We start from the raw sequence: 12,111 nt of genomic DNA on the forward strand, positions 1-12,111 counted from the left end.
AACATTCTGGATCGTTCTTCCCAGTCCCTCCCCGCTTCTCCCAGCCCAGGAATGTCAGGCTGCGGACCTGACGTGTATTCTTGTGGATGGACTGCCCTCTGTGCTCATCCCTGGAGGGACGGCCCTGGAGCCGGCCTCCAGTGAGGAGCCCTCCAAGCCCAAGCTGGCCAGCCCTTCTGCAGGCGACCTGTAGATCGAGGACATGAAAGTAAACGCTTCTGGCGGAGCCGTTTGTTACGCAGCAAGGGCCGACTGATGAACCTGGTCACACCCACGCCCTCTTGCCGTCTCGTGTGACACGCCACTTCCTCCAGGAAGCCTTCCTTCACGCCCAAGGTCTGGGTGGGGTGTCCCCACTGCGTGGCCCGTCCTGGCCCTTGCCCTGCTGTGTGGGGTCACTGTTTCGCTCCCCGTCTGCGTCTGGCTCCCGGGGCCTGAGTGCGGAGCTGGGCTCGCCCGCTTCCGGGGCCTGACAGCTGCTCCGCCCTTTGCCAGCCGTGTGACGCGGGCGGGCCGCTCACTCCCCGGCCCCAGGTTTCTCACAGAGCAGTGGGGCAGATTGCTCTGGGTGTCACGGTGAGGTGTCGGGTGAGCACAGGCCTGGCCCAGAGCCTGGCGCACGGGGGCCTTGGCAAGCGATGCCCGCCCTTCACTTCGCTTCCCCACCACTTGCAGCCCCTCGTCCGCACGGGGGGCCACCCTGTCCACTGTCTCTCTGAGCCTCAGCTTCCTCCCCCGCGGGCTGTGGGAGTGGCCATCACAGCTACCTGTGGTCACCAGGTGCAACGGGGGCTCTGCTCTGGGGGACCCCGCCCATAGGTCGCGGGTCTCCGCCACCTCCCCGCTGGCTGGACTTCATCTTCTTGCTGCCCTCCCTTCCGACACAGACAGGCCTGGCCTCCTGGTCTCCGCTGCAGGCCCACGCTGACCTGGGCAGATGAGAAGGCCCGCTCCCCCAGGCCACCACCCAGGCCCCCCCTGAGCCCCGCTCTGGGGAGGGTGAGGGCCGTGCCCCCTCCCGACTGGGTGCATGGGAGGGAGAGACAGCACACAATCCGTGCAGGGACCCTGTGATGCAGTGACCAGGGTAGCCTCTCCCTGGGCACGTCCACAGGCCTTCTCTGTGGCCCTGCCCCACGCCCAGCCCGGCCTTGCAAAAGGGAGGGGGCCGGTCACCCCAGCTCCTTCCCAGGCTCCTCCTCCGCTTTCTCTGCCTGGCCCTGGGCCCTGGAGGAGGTGGCCGGGCTGCAGCTCACTGCCCCCACCCCCGGGCTGGCGCGTCCCACACTGCTTGGGGGACCGCGTACCTGGACCGTGCGTGTCCGGGGCCCGCAGCCTGGGTCACCCGGGCCGAGTTACTCATTTCTGTGCTTCAGGGCACTTGTTTGTAAAATGGGCTCCTAAGGGCTCCTCCCCAGGGGGGCTGGAAGGAACGAATCACTGGGTTAAACGTGCTGGGAATAGCGTCGGGCACGGAGTGGGTGCGGCGTGTGTGCTGTCTCTGTAACAACTGTCCCGTGTGTACTGTCCTTGCGTTTCCTGCACACATCCTTACGTGGGACCCACTGGCTCCAGACACCTGAAGGTAAGTTGTGATGGGTCACACAAGCTAGATCCTACTAATTTCTTAAAATACTTGTTTCTGGGGCGTGCAGGTGATTCAAGCTCACCACTTGTTATCTGGAGGGTAGACTAAGTAGCCCAAAGAGGAAAAGCGCCTGCATTTCAGAGCCCAGACTGCTTACCGTTACTTTCTGCAATCACCAAGCCACCTGCATTTCGACACCCAGGGATGATAGCTAAGATTCTGCTGAGTGCCTTTCCTGGTTTGTGTTTTTCTCAAGTGCCCGTGTGAACGCACACGGAATATACACCTATGTTGAAAACTTACTTGCAGATGATTTGAGGTTACATTTTTTACTTTATAGCGTCTTTCAAACTTTTCTCACATCGCATGCATTTGTCTGCAGCTGTCCGTCTCATGGACGTACCGTTTCAATGGCCACCCCACGTGTCACTCTTGTAAAGATGGTGGAGAGGACGGTCTCGCAGGTAGATTTTTATGCAAATCCATGAAAACGTCTCCAGGGAAGGTTCTTAGAAGAGCATATATATTTGGGGATAAAAAATACGTATATGAAAATACCTGTGATACAAATTGTTCATTTGGCTTCCAAAGAGCCGCGGTGGGTCGAGGGCCAGTGTCCTGCACTCCTCTCTTCCATTAGGGTGGTGCGTTCTTGGGGGCTGGCTTTGGCTGGGGTGGGGAGAGGGGGGCAGTGAGTCGGGAGCCCTGGGGGAGGGTCACCCGCTGCCCGTGACCTGCACAGGCCCAGCTCTATCTCCAGTCCCCACAGGAGCCATGGAGGCTGGATGCTCCCAGAGCCCCTCCCCGTGCTGAAGGCTCCAGGTGAGAGCAGGCCTTTCCCTCGAGGCTGGCTGACACGGAAAGGGCGTGAGGCAGTGGGCCTCTGTGCCCACACCAAGCTGTGTGTGGTGTGTGGAAGAAGTGACATCATTTCAGACCAGCCTCTGACCCAGCTGCCTTCCTGGCACCCACTGGGACCCAAGCCCCTAACTGGACGCAGGACTGGGGGTCTTGGCCAGGCTCTGCCCTGACCTCCCTGGGACTCGGGACAGGCATCCCCACCTAAATGCCTGGTCACATAGGTCACTGGGCTGCTGCCGCTGGCAGCCTGGGTCTGCCTTTCGGGCCTGTCTGCACTCTTTCTGCAAAGTTGTTTCAGACACAGATCAAGTGGTCTTTTGGGGTCAGGATTAGCCTGTTTAATGTTGACAAAACCTGCTTAGGTTATTTGCCCCATTTTACAGATGAGGCAACTGAGGCTCAGAGAGGCCCAGCCACTTGCCCCATAGCCTCTGGCTGGAGTGCGGTTTTCCACGTGGACTCCCTGTGTCGAGACCCCGTTTTTTTTTTTTTTTTTTTTTTTTGGCTGTGTAGGGTGTTAGTTGCGGCATGCATGCGGGATCTAGTTCTCTGACCAGGGATCGAACCCGGGCCCTCTGCATTGGGAGCGCAGAGCCTTAGCCACTGCACCACCAGGGAAGACCCTAGAGACCACCTTTCTGACCCCGGGCCTGAGATGGAAAAACTTCTAAGCCCCATTCTTGTCCTGCAGACACAGGACCTGCCACGTTTCTGCAGCAAGCTGGAGCAAACTGCATGGGACTGGAGGCCATGGTGCAATAGCCATATGTTTTCATATTGTATAATTTTAAGAAAAAAATGCAGAGGAGTAGTAGGCAGACTGAACATTAAAACTTCAAAATCAAAACCTCTCAAATATTAAAAATCAGAGGCAGACACATGACCTTCTTCATGGCAGGTTTTTATTTGAAATGGTCTCGGGCAACTCCTGAGTGCATTTCGTCCAAGGCTAACTGCCAGCCCTGCTGCTGCTAAGAGACGCCAGCGAGGCCTCCAGCAAATGGCCGAAGATCATTGATTGCATTTCTCAGCCGGGCAGAACCCCCTTCCTCACCATTAACCGGCATCTGGATCATTTCGTGTCTAAACTGAACTCCAAGGGAGCACTCAGTCTTCCAATCTAACAATCGTCTTTTTCTTTCGTTGACAAATAGAATCTTGGAATTTTGGGTGATAACGCAAATGGATTTTGAATCTAATTGAACTTTTTATATCAAATATTTCAAAATAATGATGACGTCCTCCTCAGCATCCACAGATGTTTTGCTCCCAGAGTCTTACTAATTCTTCTTTGGGATTCAAATTATAACCCTCACTAAACATCATGGGTGAACATTTCTGATGGTTCTGCTTTGAATCCATCAAGTCTATCATTAAATGTTACCATATTTTCATACAGTTCTTGCAATTTTCAAATAAGTTCATTTCAGTGCTCAAGAAATGGCAGTGAAGTAAGCCGTTTTTGAAGCCAGTGACTTGACTTCGGTAAATCAGCACAAAAATAAAATCTATATTTTAGCCCTAAGCTCTGGACTGAACCTCCCCTTGGACGCCAGCTTCTCTTCCTTGAGGGACCAGTGCGGGGCTCTGACCCCATTTCTTCCCAGAAAGCTGAAAACAGCTGGTATTTACTAAATTCCTCAGTTTTATCATTTCAGATGTACAGGCACATTTTGCACATAAGAACTTGAATTTGGAGTTTTCAGAACAAACTTTCCTACTTCTTGTCACTGCAGCTATGATGAGATGTGCCCAGTGTTTCCATAATGTTTTTTTTTTTTTTTTTTTTTTTTTACAAATTTATTTATTTTTGGCTGCGTTGGGTCTTCGTTGCTGCGCGTGGGCTTTCTCTAGTTGCGGCGAGCGGGGGCTGCTCTTCGTTGCCGTGCACGGGCTCTAGAGCGCAGGCTCAGTAGTTGTGCCATGTGGGCTCAGTAGTTGTGGCTTGCGGGCTCTAGAGCGCAGGCTCAGCAGTTGTGGCGCACGGGCTTAGTTGCTCCGCGGCATGTGGGATCTTCCCAGGCCAGGGCTTGAACCCTTGTCCCCTGCATTGGCAGGTGGATTCTTAACCACTGCGCCACCAGGGAAGTCCCTCCATAATATTTTCCATAATGATGATCATTGATGTGGAGAATTTCATTCGCCCAACAGCTGGTTGGGTCCTTTTTTTTTTTTTTTTTTTCAACACAGATGGGGTTTTTTTAAAAACGTTTTTCTTTAGGGATTGATTTCTGCAGTATCCAGTGGCAGCCCCGAGCCCCTGGCTTTGTTGCTGTGACACAGCTGGCAGCGTGACCGTTAGCTGTCCCAGTGTCCCCATGGTTTCTGCGGCGACCCCTCCCATTCCAGGTGAGACACTGCAGCCGTCAGCACCCCGCCGGCAGGGGCTGGAGAGGAGGTGGTGGGACCTGCTGGCCTGGTCTTGGGCGCAGTGCGGGAGTGTCGGGAAACCGTGGTGGTTCTGGAAGCTCTGGCACGGGGCCTCTGATGCTGTTTCTTATTTCTCTGAGAAAGGAGGTGAAACCAGCCAGAAAATCCCTGCATCTTTCCTCTCCTGAATCTGTCAAGTCTCGTATCCTGGACCCGTGTTCTATTGGATGAACGGCCCAGACCCCTCCCTGTACCCAGACTCCCACCCCTCTGGTCCTTTCCTGCTCCTCCTGCAGTACCATCTTCTACGCGCTCCTCTGGGCCGCGATGGCCACCGTCCAGCCCCCAGGTCAAAAAGAAATCCCCCCGTGGCTCTGACTCTCCCGGCTTCTGCCCGTGGTTGCCACCTCCAGTCAGTCACCAGACCCCCCCCAACCCTGCAAGCGGCCCCTCCATTCCCAGGCCCCGTTCCTCCCCGAAGGTGACTGTGACCCTGACCTTTATATGCCGTCACTTACTCCTTTTGCCTTTTTCTATCGCTCTGTCATCTGCAAACAGGTTTCGTAGGTGTCTTCAAATAACATGGTTTAGTTTTGCGTGTTCTAAGCATTTACGCCAGTGAAATGACAGCGTACTTTCGTGTCTGGCTGGCTCGACCCAACTTTGTGCTTTAAACTTTATGTTTCATCCCCAGGGCTGTGTGTAGCTGTGATGCGTTTGATTTTTTTTTTTTTTTTTGTGGTACGCGGGCCTCTCACTGCTGTGGCCTCTCCCGTTGCGGAGCACAGGCTCCGGACGCGCAGGCGCAGCAGCCACGGCTCACGGGCCCAGCCGCTCCGCGGCACGTGGGATCCTCCCGGACCGGGGCACGAACCCGCGTCCCCTGCGTCATCAGGCGGACTCGCAACCCCTGCGCCACCAGGGAAGCCCGATGCATTTGTTTTTATCACGGATACTGAGATGCTCTCATCTACTTGCTATTAAAGAATATCCGAGTCCCGGTACCTTTATGAACACTTTTCTGTGGGGTGTATATACCCAGGAGAGGAATCCCTGGTCACGGAGCACGTGCGTCTTTACGTCTCTCAGTCCGTTCTGTTGGTCAGGGTGCACGGTATCTTCGGATGGTCCCCGTTCTGCTGCACCTTCCCCAGTCATTTTAGCTCTTTTGGTGGCTTGTGGTCGTTTCTCGCCGCTGTTTTAAACGTGCGTTTCCCTCACGGCTAATGGGCCACCGCTTTCCGTGTGAGCTGGCAGCTTGGGCCCTGCGTTTGTGATGTTCTTGTTCACGTGCTGGGCCCATTTGTGGACTGGATTTGCAGGGGTTCTTTATATATGTCAGATACGAGACCGCGTTCCCAATACTTCCTGCCACTTGTCTGGCCTTGTCACTCTTTTACTGGCGTTTTTGGATGTATAGAAATACGTAATTTTTTTTTTTTTGTGATACGCGGGCCTCTCACTGTTGTGGCCTCTCCCGTTGCGGAGCACAGGCTCCAGACGCGCAGGCTCAGTGGCCATGGTTCACTGGCCTAGCTGCTCCGCGGCATGTGGGATCTTCCCGGACCGGGGCACAAACCCGTGTCCCCTGCATTGGCAGGCGGATTCTCAACCACTGCGCCACCAGGGAAGCCCGAAATACGTAATTTTTATGTGGCCAAATGCATCCAATTTTCCCTTGAGGGTTATTGCGTTTTGAATTCTGTTCAAAAGTCTTTTCCCCCGTGAAGGTCATGAGGATATTCTCTTATATCGTCATTTAAAAGCTTCATTACACTGGGATTTCAGTCTGCATGGAATCACTGTTCGGGTGCCTGGGAGGGGCGGGAGTCCAGTTCCCTTTTTTTCCTGAGGGGAATAATACCAGTTGTACCAGAATCGTCTCTCTCCTTCAGTGCTGTTCACAACCATCTTTGTACCAAATCAGGTGTCCACCTACCCGTGGCCTCTTTCGAGGCTGATTACAGGAGCGTCCCCTTGGCATCTGGCAGAGCAAATACTCCCACGCGTTTCTTGCTTGTCAACGACGTGCTGGCTATTCTTGCGCTTTGAATTTCCATATCCATTGTGGACCTAGCACACTGACATTCACACACATGCTTTTTGGGATTTTGATTAGTATTACAGAGAATTTATGTGTGGGGAGCATTAATCTCGTGTCCACGAATAAGTGCAAATTTTATTTTCTCCATTTTAAGAGACTCTTTCAAACGTCTCAATCGTGTTTTATAGTTTCCTGAATAAAGACCTTTTACATCTTTCTTAGATTTATCCCTTCTTCATGGTTTTAGACGCTCTTGTACATTTTTTCCCTGAGCTTTTCTCATGGAGGTATAATTTGCCTACAACAAATTACATGGAATTTAGAGTACAGTTCAATGAGTTTTGACATATACATACACTCAAGGTAACAAGATCTCAATCAGGATGTTTCCCTAGTGCCTCTTTCTGGGAAATTGTCCTGTCCCTCTTGCTGAGACAACCACTGTTTGGATTTCCGTCACTGTGGATTAGATTTGCCTGATTTAGACCTCTGTAAAAATGGAATCAGACAGTATTTACCCTTTGGCGTCTGGCTTCTTTCATTCAACGTTTCTGAGATTTATCCATGTAGCTTTGCGTACCTGTAGTCAAGCCTTTTTGTTTCAGAATGGCATTTCATTGGATGGGCACACACCATAATTTATCATCCACCTGTGGATGGTTTTTTGAGTTATTTTTAGTTTCTGGCAATTATGAACGAAGATGCTGTAAACATTCTGGTTGAAGTCTTCGTGTGGATGTGTATTTCCATTTTCTTGGTTAAATATCCGGAAGTGAAATGTCAGGTTTGTAGGATGGGGGTGTGTTTAACTTATGAGAAAATATGAAAGACTTTTCAGAGTGGCTGTACCATTTTATATCCCCACCAGCCAGTGTCTGAGAATCCCAGTCAACGCTACGCTCACATTAGTCCTTGTCTGGCGTTTTGATCTCGCCCTTCCTAAGTGAGAGTGAAGTGCTGTTCATTGCGACTTTAATCTATATTTCCCTGATGACTCAATGGTGTTGAGCATCTTTCCATGTGCTTATTGGCCACTCACGTATCTTCTTCTGTGATGTGTCTGGTCAAGTCTTTTATTCTTGTTGAAAGCATCTTTAGAAAGTTGTATTGTACATGCAATAAATCACAGTCACTTTAAGTGTACCACTTGATGCATTTTTGACAAATGTACACATGAATGTATGACCACCACAATCAAGATACAGACTACTTCCATCGCTCCGGATCCCCTCCTGCCTCTTTGCAGTCAGCTGCCACCCTAACCTCCGACCCTAAATCTCTGATCTCCTTTCTAGTACTAGGGATTACTTTGGTTTCTTCTAGAATTTTATATAAATGGGATCCCACAGTAGGCATTATTCAGTATCTGGATTTTTTCATTGTGTGATGACTTCAGATTTACCACGTTGTTGCATGTGGGCTGTATATTGTATGTTCACTCACTTCTGTGGGTTTTTGGGTCCTTGTGGTATTTGTTTCTGTAGCATATTCCGTTGTATGTTTAGATCATAATTTGTTAGTCCGTTCACCTGTTGGTGGTCATTAGGGGTGTACTTAGTATTTGTCTCTGATGAATAAAGCTGTTATGAACATTTATGTACAAGTCTTAGTAAGTGTTTTTGTTTATCTTAGATAAGTACTAGGTGTAAAATGTCTGAGTCATAGGGTAGGTATATGGTTAACTATTTAAGATATTTCAAAGTGATTATAGCATTTAATGCTACTACCAGCATTGTGTGAGGGTCCTTGTTACTCCAACTTCTCTCCATCTGGTATCATTCTTTTTTTTTTTTTTTTTTTTTTGGTCTTGGCAAAAAAATATGGAACGCGTCACGAATTTGTGTGTCATCCTTGTGCAGGGGCCATGCTACTCTTCTCTGTATCTTTCCAATTTTAGTATATGTGCTGCCGAAGCGAGCGCTTGGTATCATATTTTTGCCATTGCAGTGGGTGTGTTGTGGTACCTGGTTGCTGTTTTAATTTGTATTTCTCTGGTGACTAGTGATGTTAAGCGTCTGTTTGTGTTCTTAGTGACTATTTTTTATCTTCTTTTATGAAAGGTCTTTTCAAATCTTTCTTCCATTTTTACTTGTCTTCTTATAATTGGGTTGTAGGAGTTCTTTATATGTTCTGGGTGCCAGTTCTTTGTTAAGATATATGGTTGCAGATATCGCCTTACGGTCTGTGACTTGCCTTTTCATTTTCTCTGTGATGTTTTTGAAGAGGAGAGGTTTTGAATTTTATGGAGTCCAAAGCGTCAATCGCTCCTTTGATGTTTGTGCTTTTTGTGTCATAGCTAAGAAATCTTTGCTGTCTCAAGTTTGCAAAAGTATTCTTCTACAACTTTTATAGTTTTAACACTTACATGTAACTCTGATTCATTTCAGTTAACCATAACAGTTACAAGCCTGTTGTCTATGAATAAAAACATTTTGCTGCTTCTTTTTCAATCTGGATGCTTTTCATTCCTGTTTCTTGCCTCATGGCACTGACTAGACCTCCAGTACAATGTTGAGCAGAAATGATGAAAACAGACTCCTCTGCACTGTTCTCAATCTTAAGGGGAAAGGGTTTGGTTTTTCATTATTAAATGTTCTGTTAGCTGTAGGTTTTTGGTAGGTGCTTTTTATTATTTTGAGGAAGTTCCTTTCTATTCCTAGTTTGTGGAGAATTGTTGACACAAGTGGATGTTAAATTGTGTTCTATGCTTTTTCAGTATCTATTGAGAAGAGCATATAATTTTTCTCCTAGATTCTGTTAGTATGGTGAATTGCCTTGATTTTTTTTTCCGAATGCTAAAACAACCTTGTATTTTTGGAATACAGCAACTTTTATATTTCGGTGGATTTGATTTGCTAAGATTTTGTTAAAAGTTTTGCACAGGGCTGCCCTGGTGGCTCAGTGGTTGAGAGTCCGCCTGCCGATGCAGGGGACACGGGTTCGTGCCCCGGTCTGGGAGGATCCCACATGCCGCGGAGCGGCTGGGCCCGTGAGCCATGGCCGCTGAGCCTGCGTGTCCGGAGCCTGTGCTTCGCAACGGAAGAGGCCACAACAGTGAGAGGCCCGCGTACCGCAAAAAAAAAAAAAAAAAAAAAGAAAAAGAAAAGTTTTGCACATATATACATGGGAAATATCGGTTGGTAGTTTCCTTTTCTTGTAATGTCTTTATTAGGTTTTAGTGATTGGTGATGCTGGCTTTACAAAATAAACTGTGAAGTAGTCCCTCTTCTTCCATTTTCTGAAAGTAATTGTGTAGAATTGGTTTCACTTTTTCCTAATTGTGCTGTACAGTTCATCAGTGAAGTCATCTGAGCCTTGAGTGACTTTGGTGGCTAGATTTTTGTGAATTTAATTTCTTCAGTAGTTAGAGGGCTATTCAGATTTTCCATTTCTTTTTGAGTCAGATTTGGGAATTTGATCTTTCAAGGAATTTGTCTATTTCATACAAGTAGTTGAATTTATTGGTATAACTATTTTTCATAATGTTTTCATATTACCCTTTGAGTGATTGTGAGATCTATAATTATGTCACATCTTTCATGCCTGATGGCAAATTTATGTCTTTTATCTTACAGTCTTCATCAGATGTACTAGATATTTATCAAATTAGTCAATTATTTCTTTTTAAAAAAAGTGATTTATTTTTGGCTGCGTTGGGTCTTTGTTGCTGCGCACAGGCTTTCTCTAGTTGCAGCGAGCAGGGGCTACTCTTTGTTGAGGTGCTCAGGCTTCTTACTGTGGTGGCTTCTCTTGTTGCAAAGCATGGGATCTAGGTACATGGGCTTCAGTAGTTGCAGCACTCGGGCTCAGTAGTTGTGGCTCGTGGGCTCTAGAGCACAGGCTCAGTAGTTGGAGCGCACAGGGCTTAGTTGCTCTGCAGCATGTGGGATCTTCGCGGACCAGGGATTGAACCCGTGTCCCCTGCATTGGCAGGCGGATTCTCAACCACTGCACCACCAGGGAAGCCCAAGTCAATTATTTCTAAGAAGTAGATTTTGGTATCATTGATCCTCTCTACTTGCCTTTTTCCAATTATTTCTGCTATCACCTTTATAATTTCCTTCCTTCTAATAATTTTTCACCTTATATATTCTTTTTCTCTATCTTCTTAAGGTGAAAAATAGAATTATGGGCTTTAGACCTTCCTAATTTTCCGACACAAACATTTAAAGCTCTTAATTTTTCTTTACATTAGTGGCATCCCACAAATTTTGATAAATTCCTTTTTACTTTTATGAGCATAAATTATTTCCTAATTTCCCTTGGAATTTTGGCCCATGGATTCTTTGCATGTATGTCATTTAATTTTCAAATGTTTGGGGATTTTCAAAATATCTTGTTCTGTTACTGGTTTCTTTTTCTTTATTTATTTTAAAATTTATTTTTGGCTGCTTTGGGTCTTCGTTGTTGTGCACAGGTTTTCTCTAGTTGCAGTGAGTGGGGGCTACTCTTTGTGGCGGTGTGTGGATTTCTCATTGCAGTGGCTTCTCTTGTTGTGGAGCACAGGTTCTAGGCGCGCAGGTTTCAGTAGTTGTGGCTCACAGGCTCTAGAGCGCAGGCTCAGTAGTTGTGGTTCTCTGGCTTAGTTGCTCCATGGCATGGGGGATCTTCCCGGACCGGGACACGAACTTGTGTCCCCTGCATCGGCAGGCGGATTCTCAACCACTGAGCCACCAGGGAAGCCCTCTTGGAGGGTTTTTTTTTTTTTAATTATTTTATTGAAGTATAGTTGATTTATAATTTGTTAATTTCTGCTGTACAGCAAAGTGATTCAGTTATACATATATACATACATATTCCTTTTTATATTCTTTTCCATTATGGTTTATCACAAGATATTGAATATAGTTCCCTGTGCTCTACAGTAGGACATTGTTCATCCATTCTATGTATAATAGTTTGCACCTGCTAATTCCAAACTCCCAATCCATCCCTCTCCCACCCACCCTGGAGGGTTGTTTTTGAGTTTCGTTGGTGGAATCTAGAGTAGCCTTTATTGGGGTAATTTTAGCCTTACTACTACATTGTAACCCTTCTAAAGTCTTCATGGATCACTCCAGTCTTTCTACTCTTGAAGGATGGAATTAAAATATCTCCCATCCCTGTGTGGGGTCTGGGAGCTTTTCACTTTAGAGCACCCAGCAGACTGGCTTTGTGCTATTTCACTGTATACATGCAGAGACCAGCGTCCAGCCAGAGTCTCCACCAGATCCTTATGAAGGTTCCTGGAGCTCTTTCTCTGCTTGGC

The 12,111-nt window shown here is 47.8% G+C and overlaps 1 protein-coding gene and 1 non-coding gene across 9 annotated transcripts in view; one reads left to right on the forward strand and one right to left on the reverse strand.

The window, feature by feature from the left end:
- The window catches only part of TBC1D22A (TBC1 domain family member 22A), a 541,067-nt gene that overhangs the window by 352,953 nt on the left and 176,003 nt on the right, over positions 1-12,111 (forward strand). The window lies entirely within an intron of this gene.
- Positions 8,678-8,784, reverse strand: LOC131767554 (U6 spliceosomal RNA). The gene has a single exon (XR_009338758.1). It is a non-coding gene; the product is annotated as a U6 spliceosomal RNA (small nuclear RNA).

Source organism: Kogia breviceps, chromosome 12 (genome assembly GCF_026419965.1).
Source record: "Kogia breviceps isolate mKogBre1 chromosome 12, mKogBre1 haplotype 1, whole genome shotgun sequence".
NCBI classification, from domain to species: Eukaryota; Metazoa; Chordata; class Mammalia; order Artiodactyla; family Physeteridae; genus Kogia; species Kogia breviceps.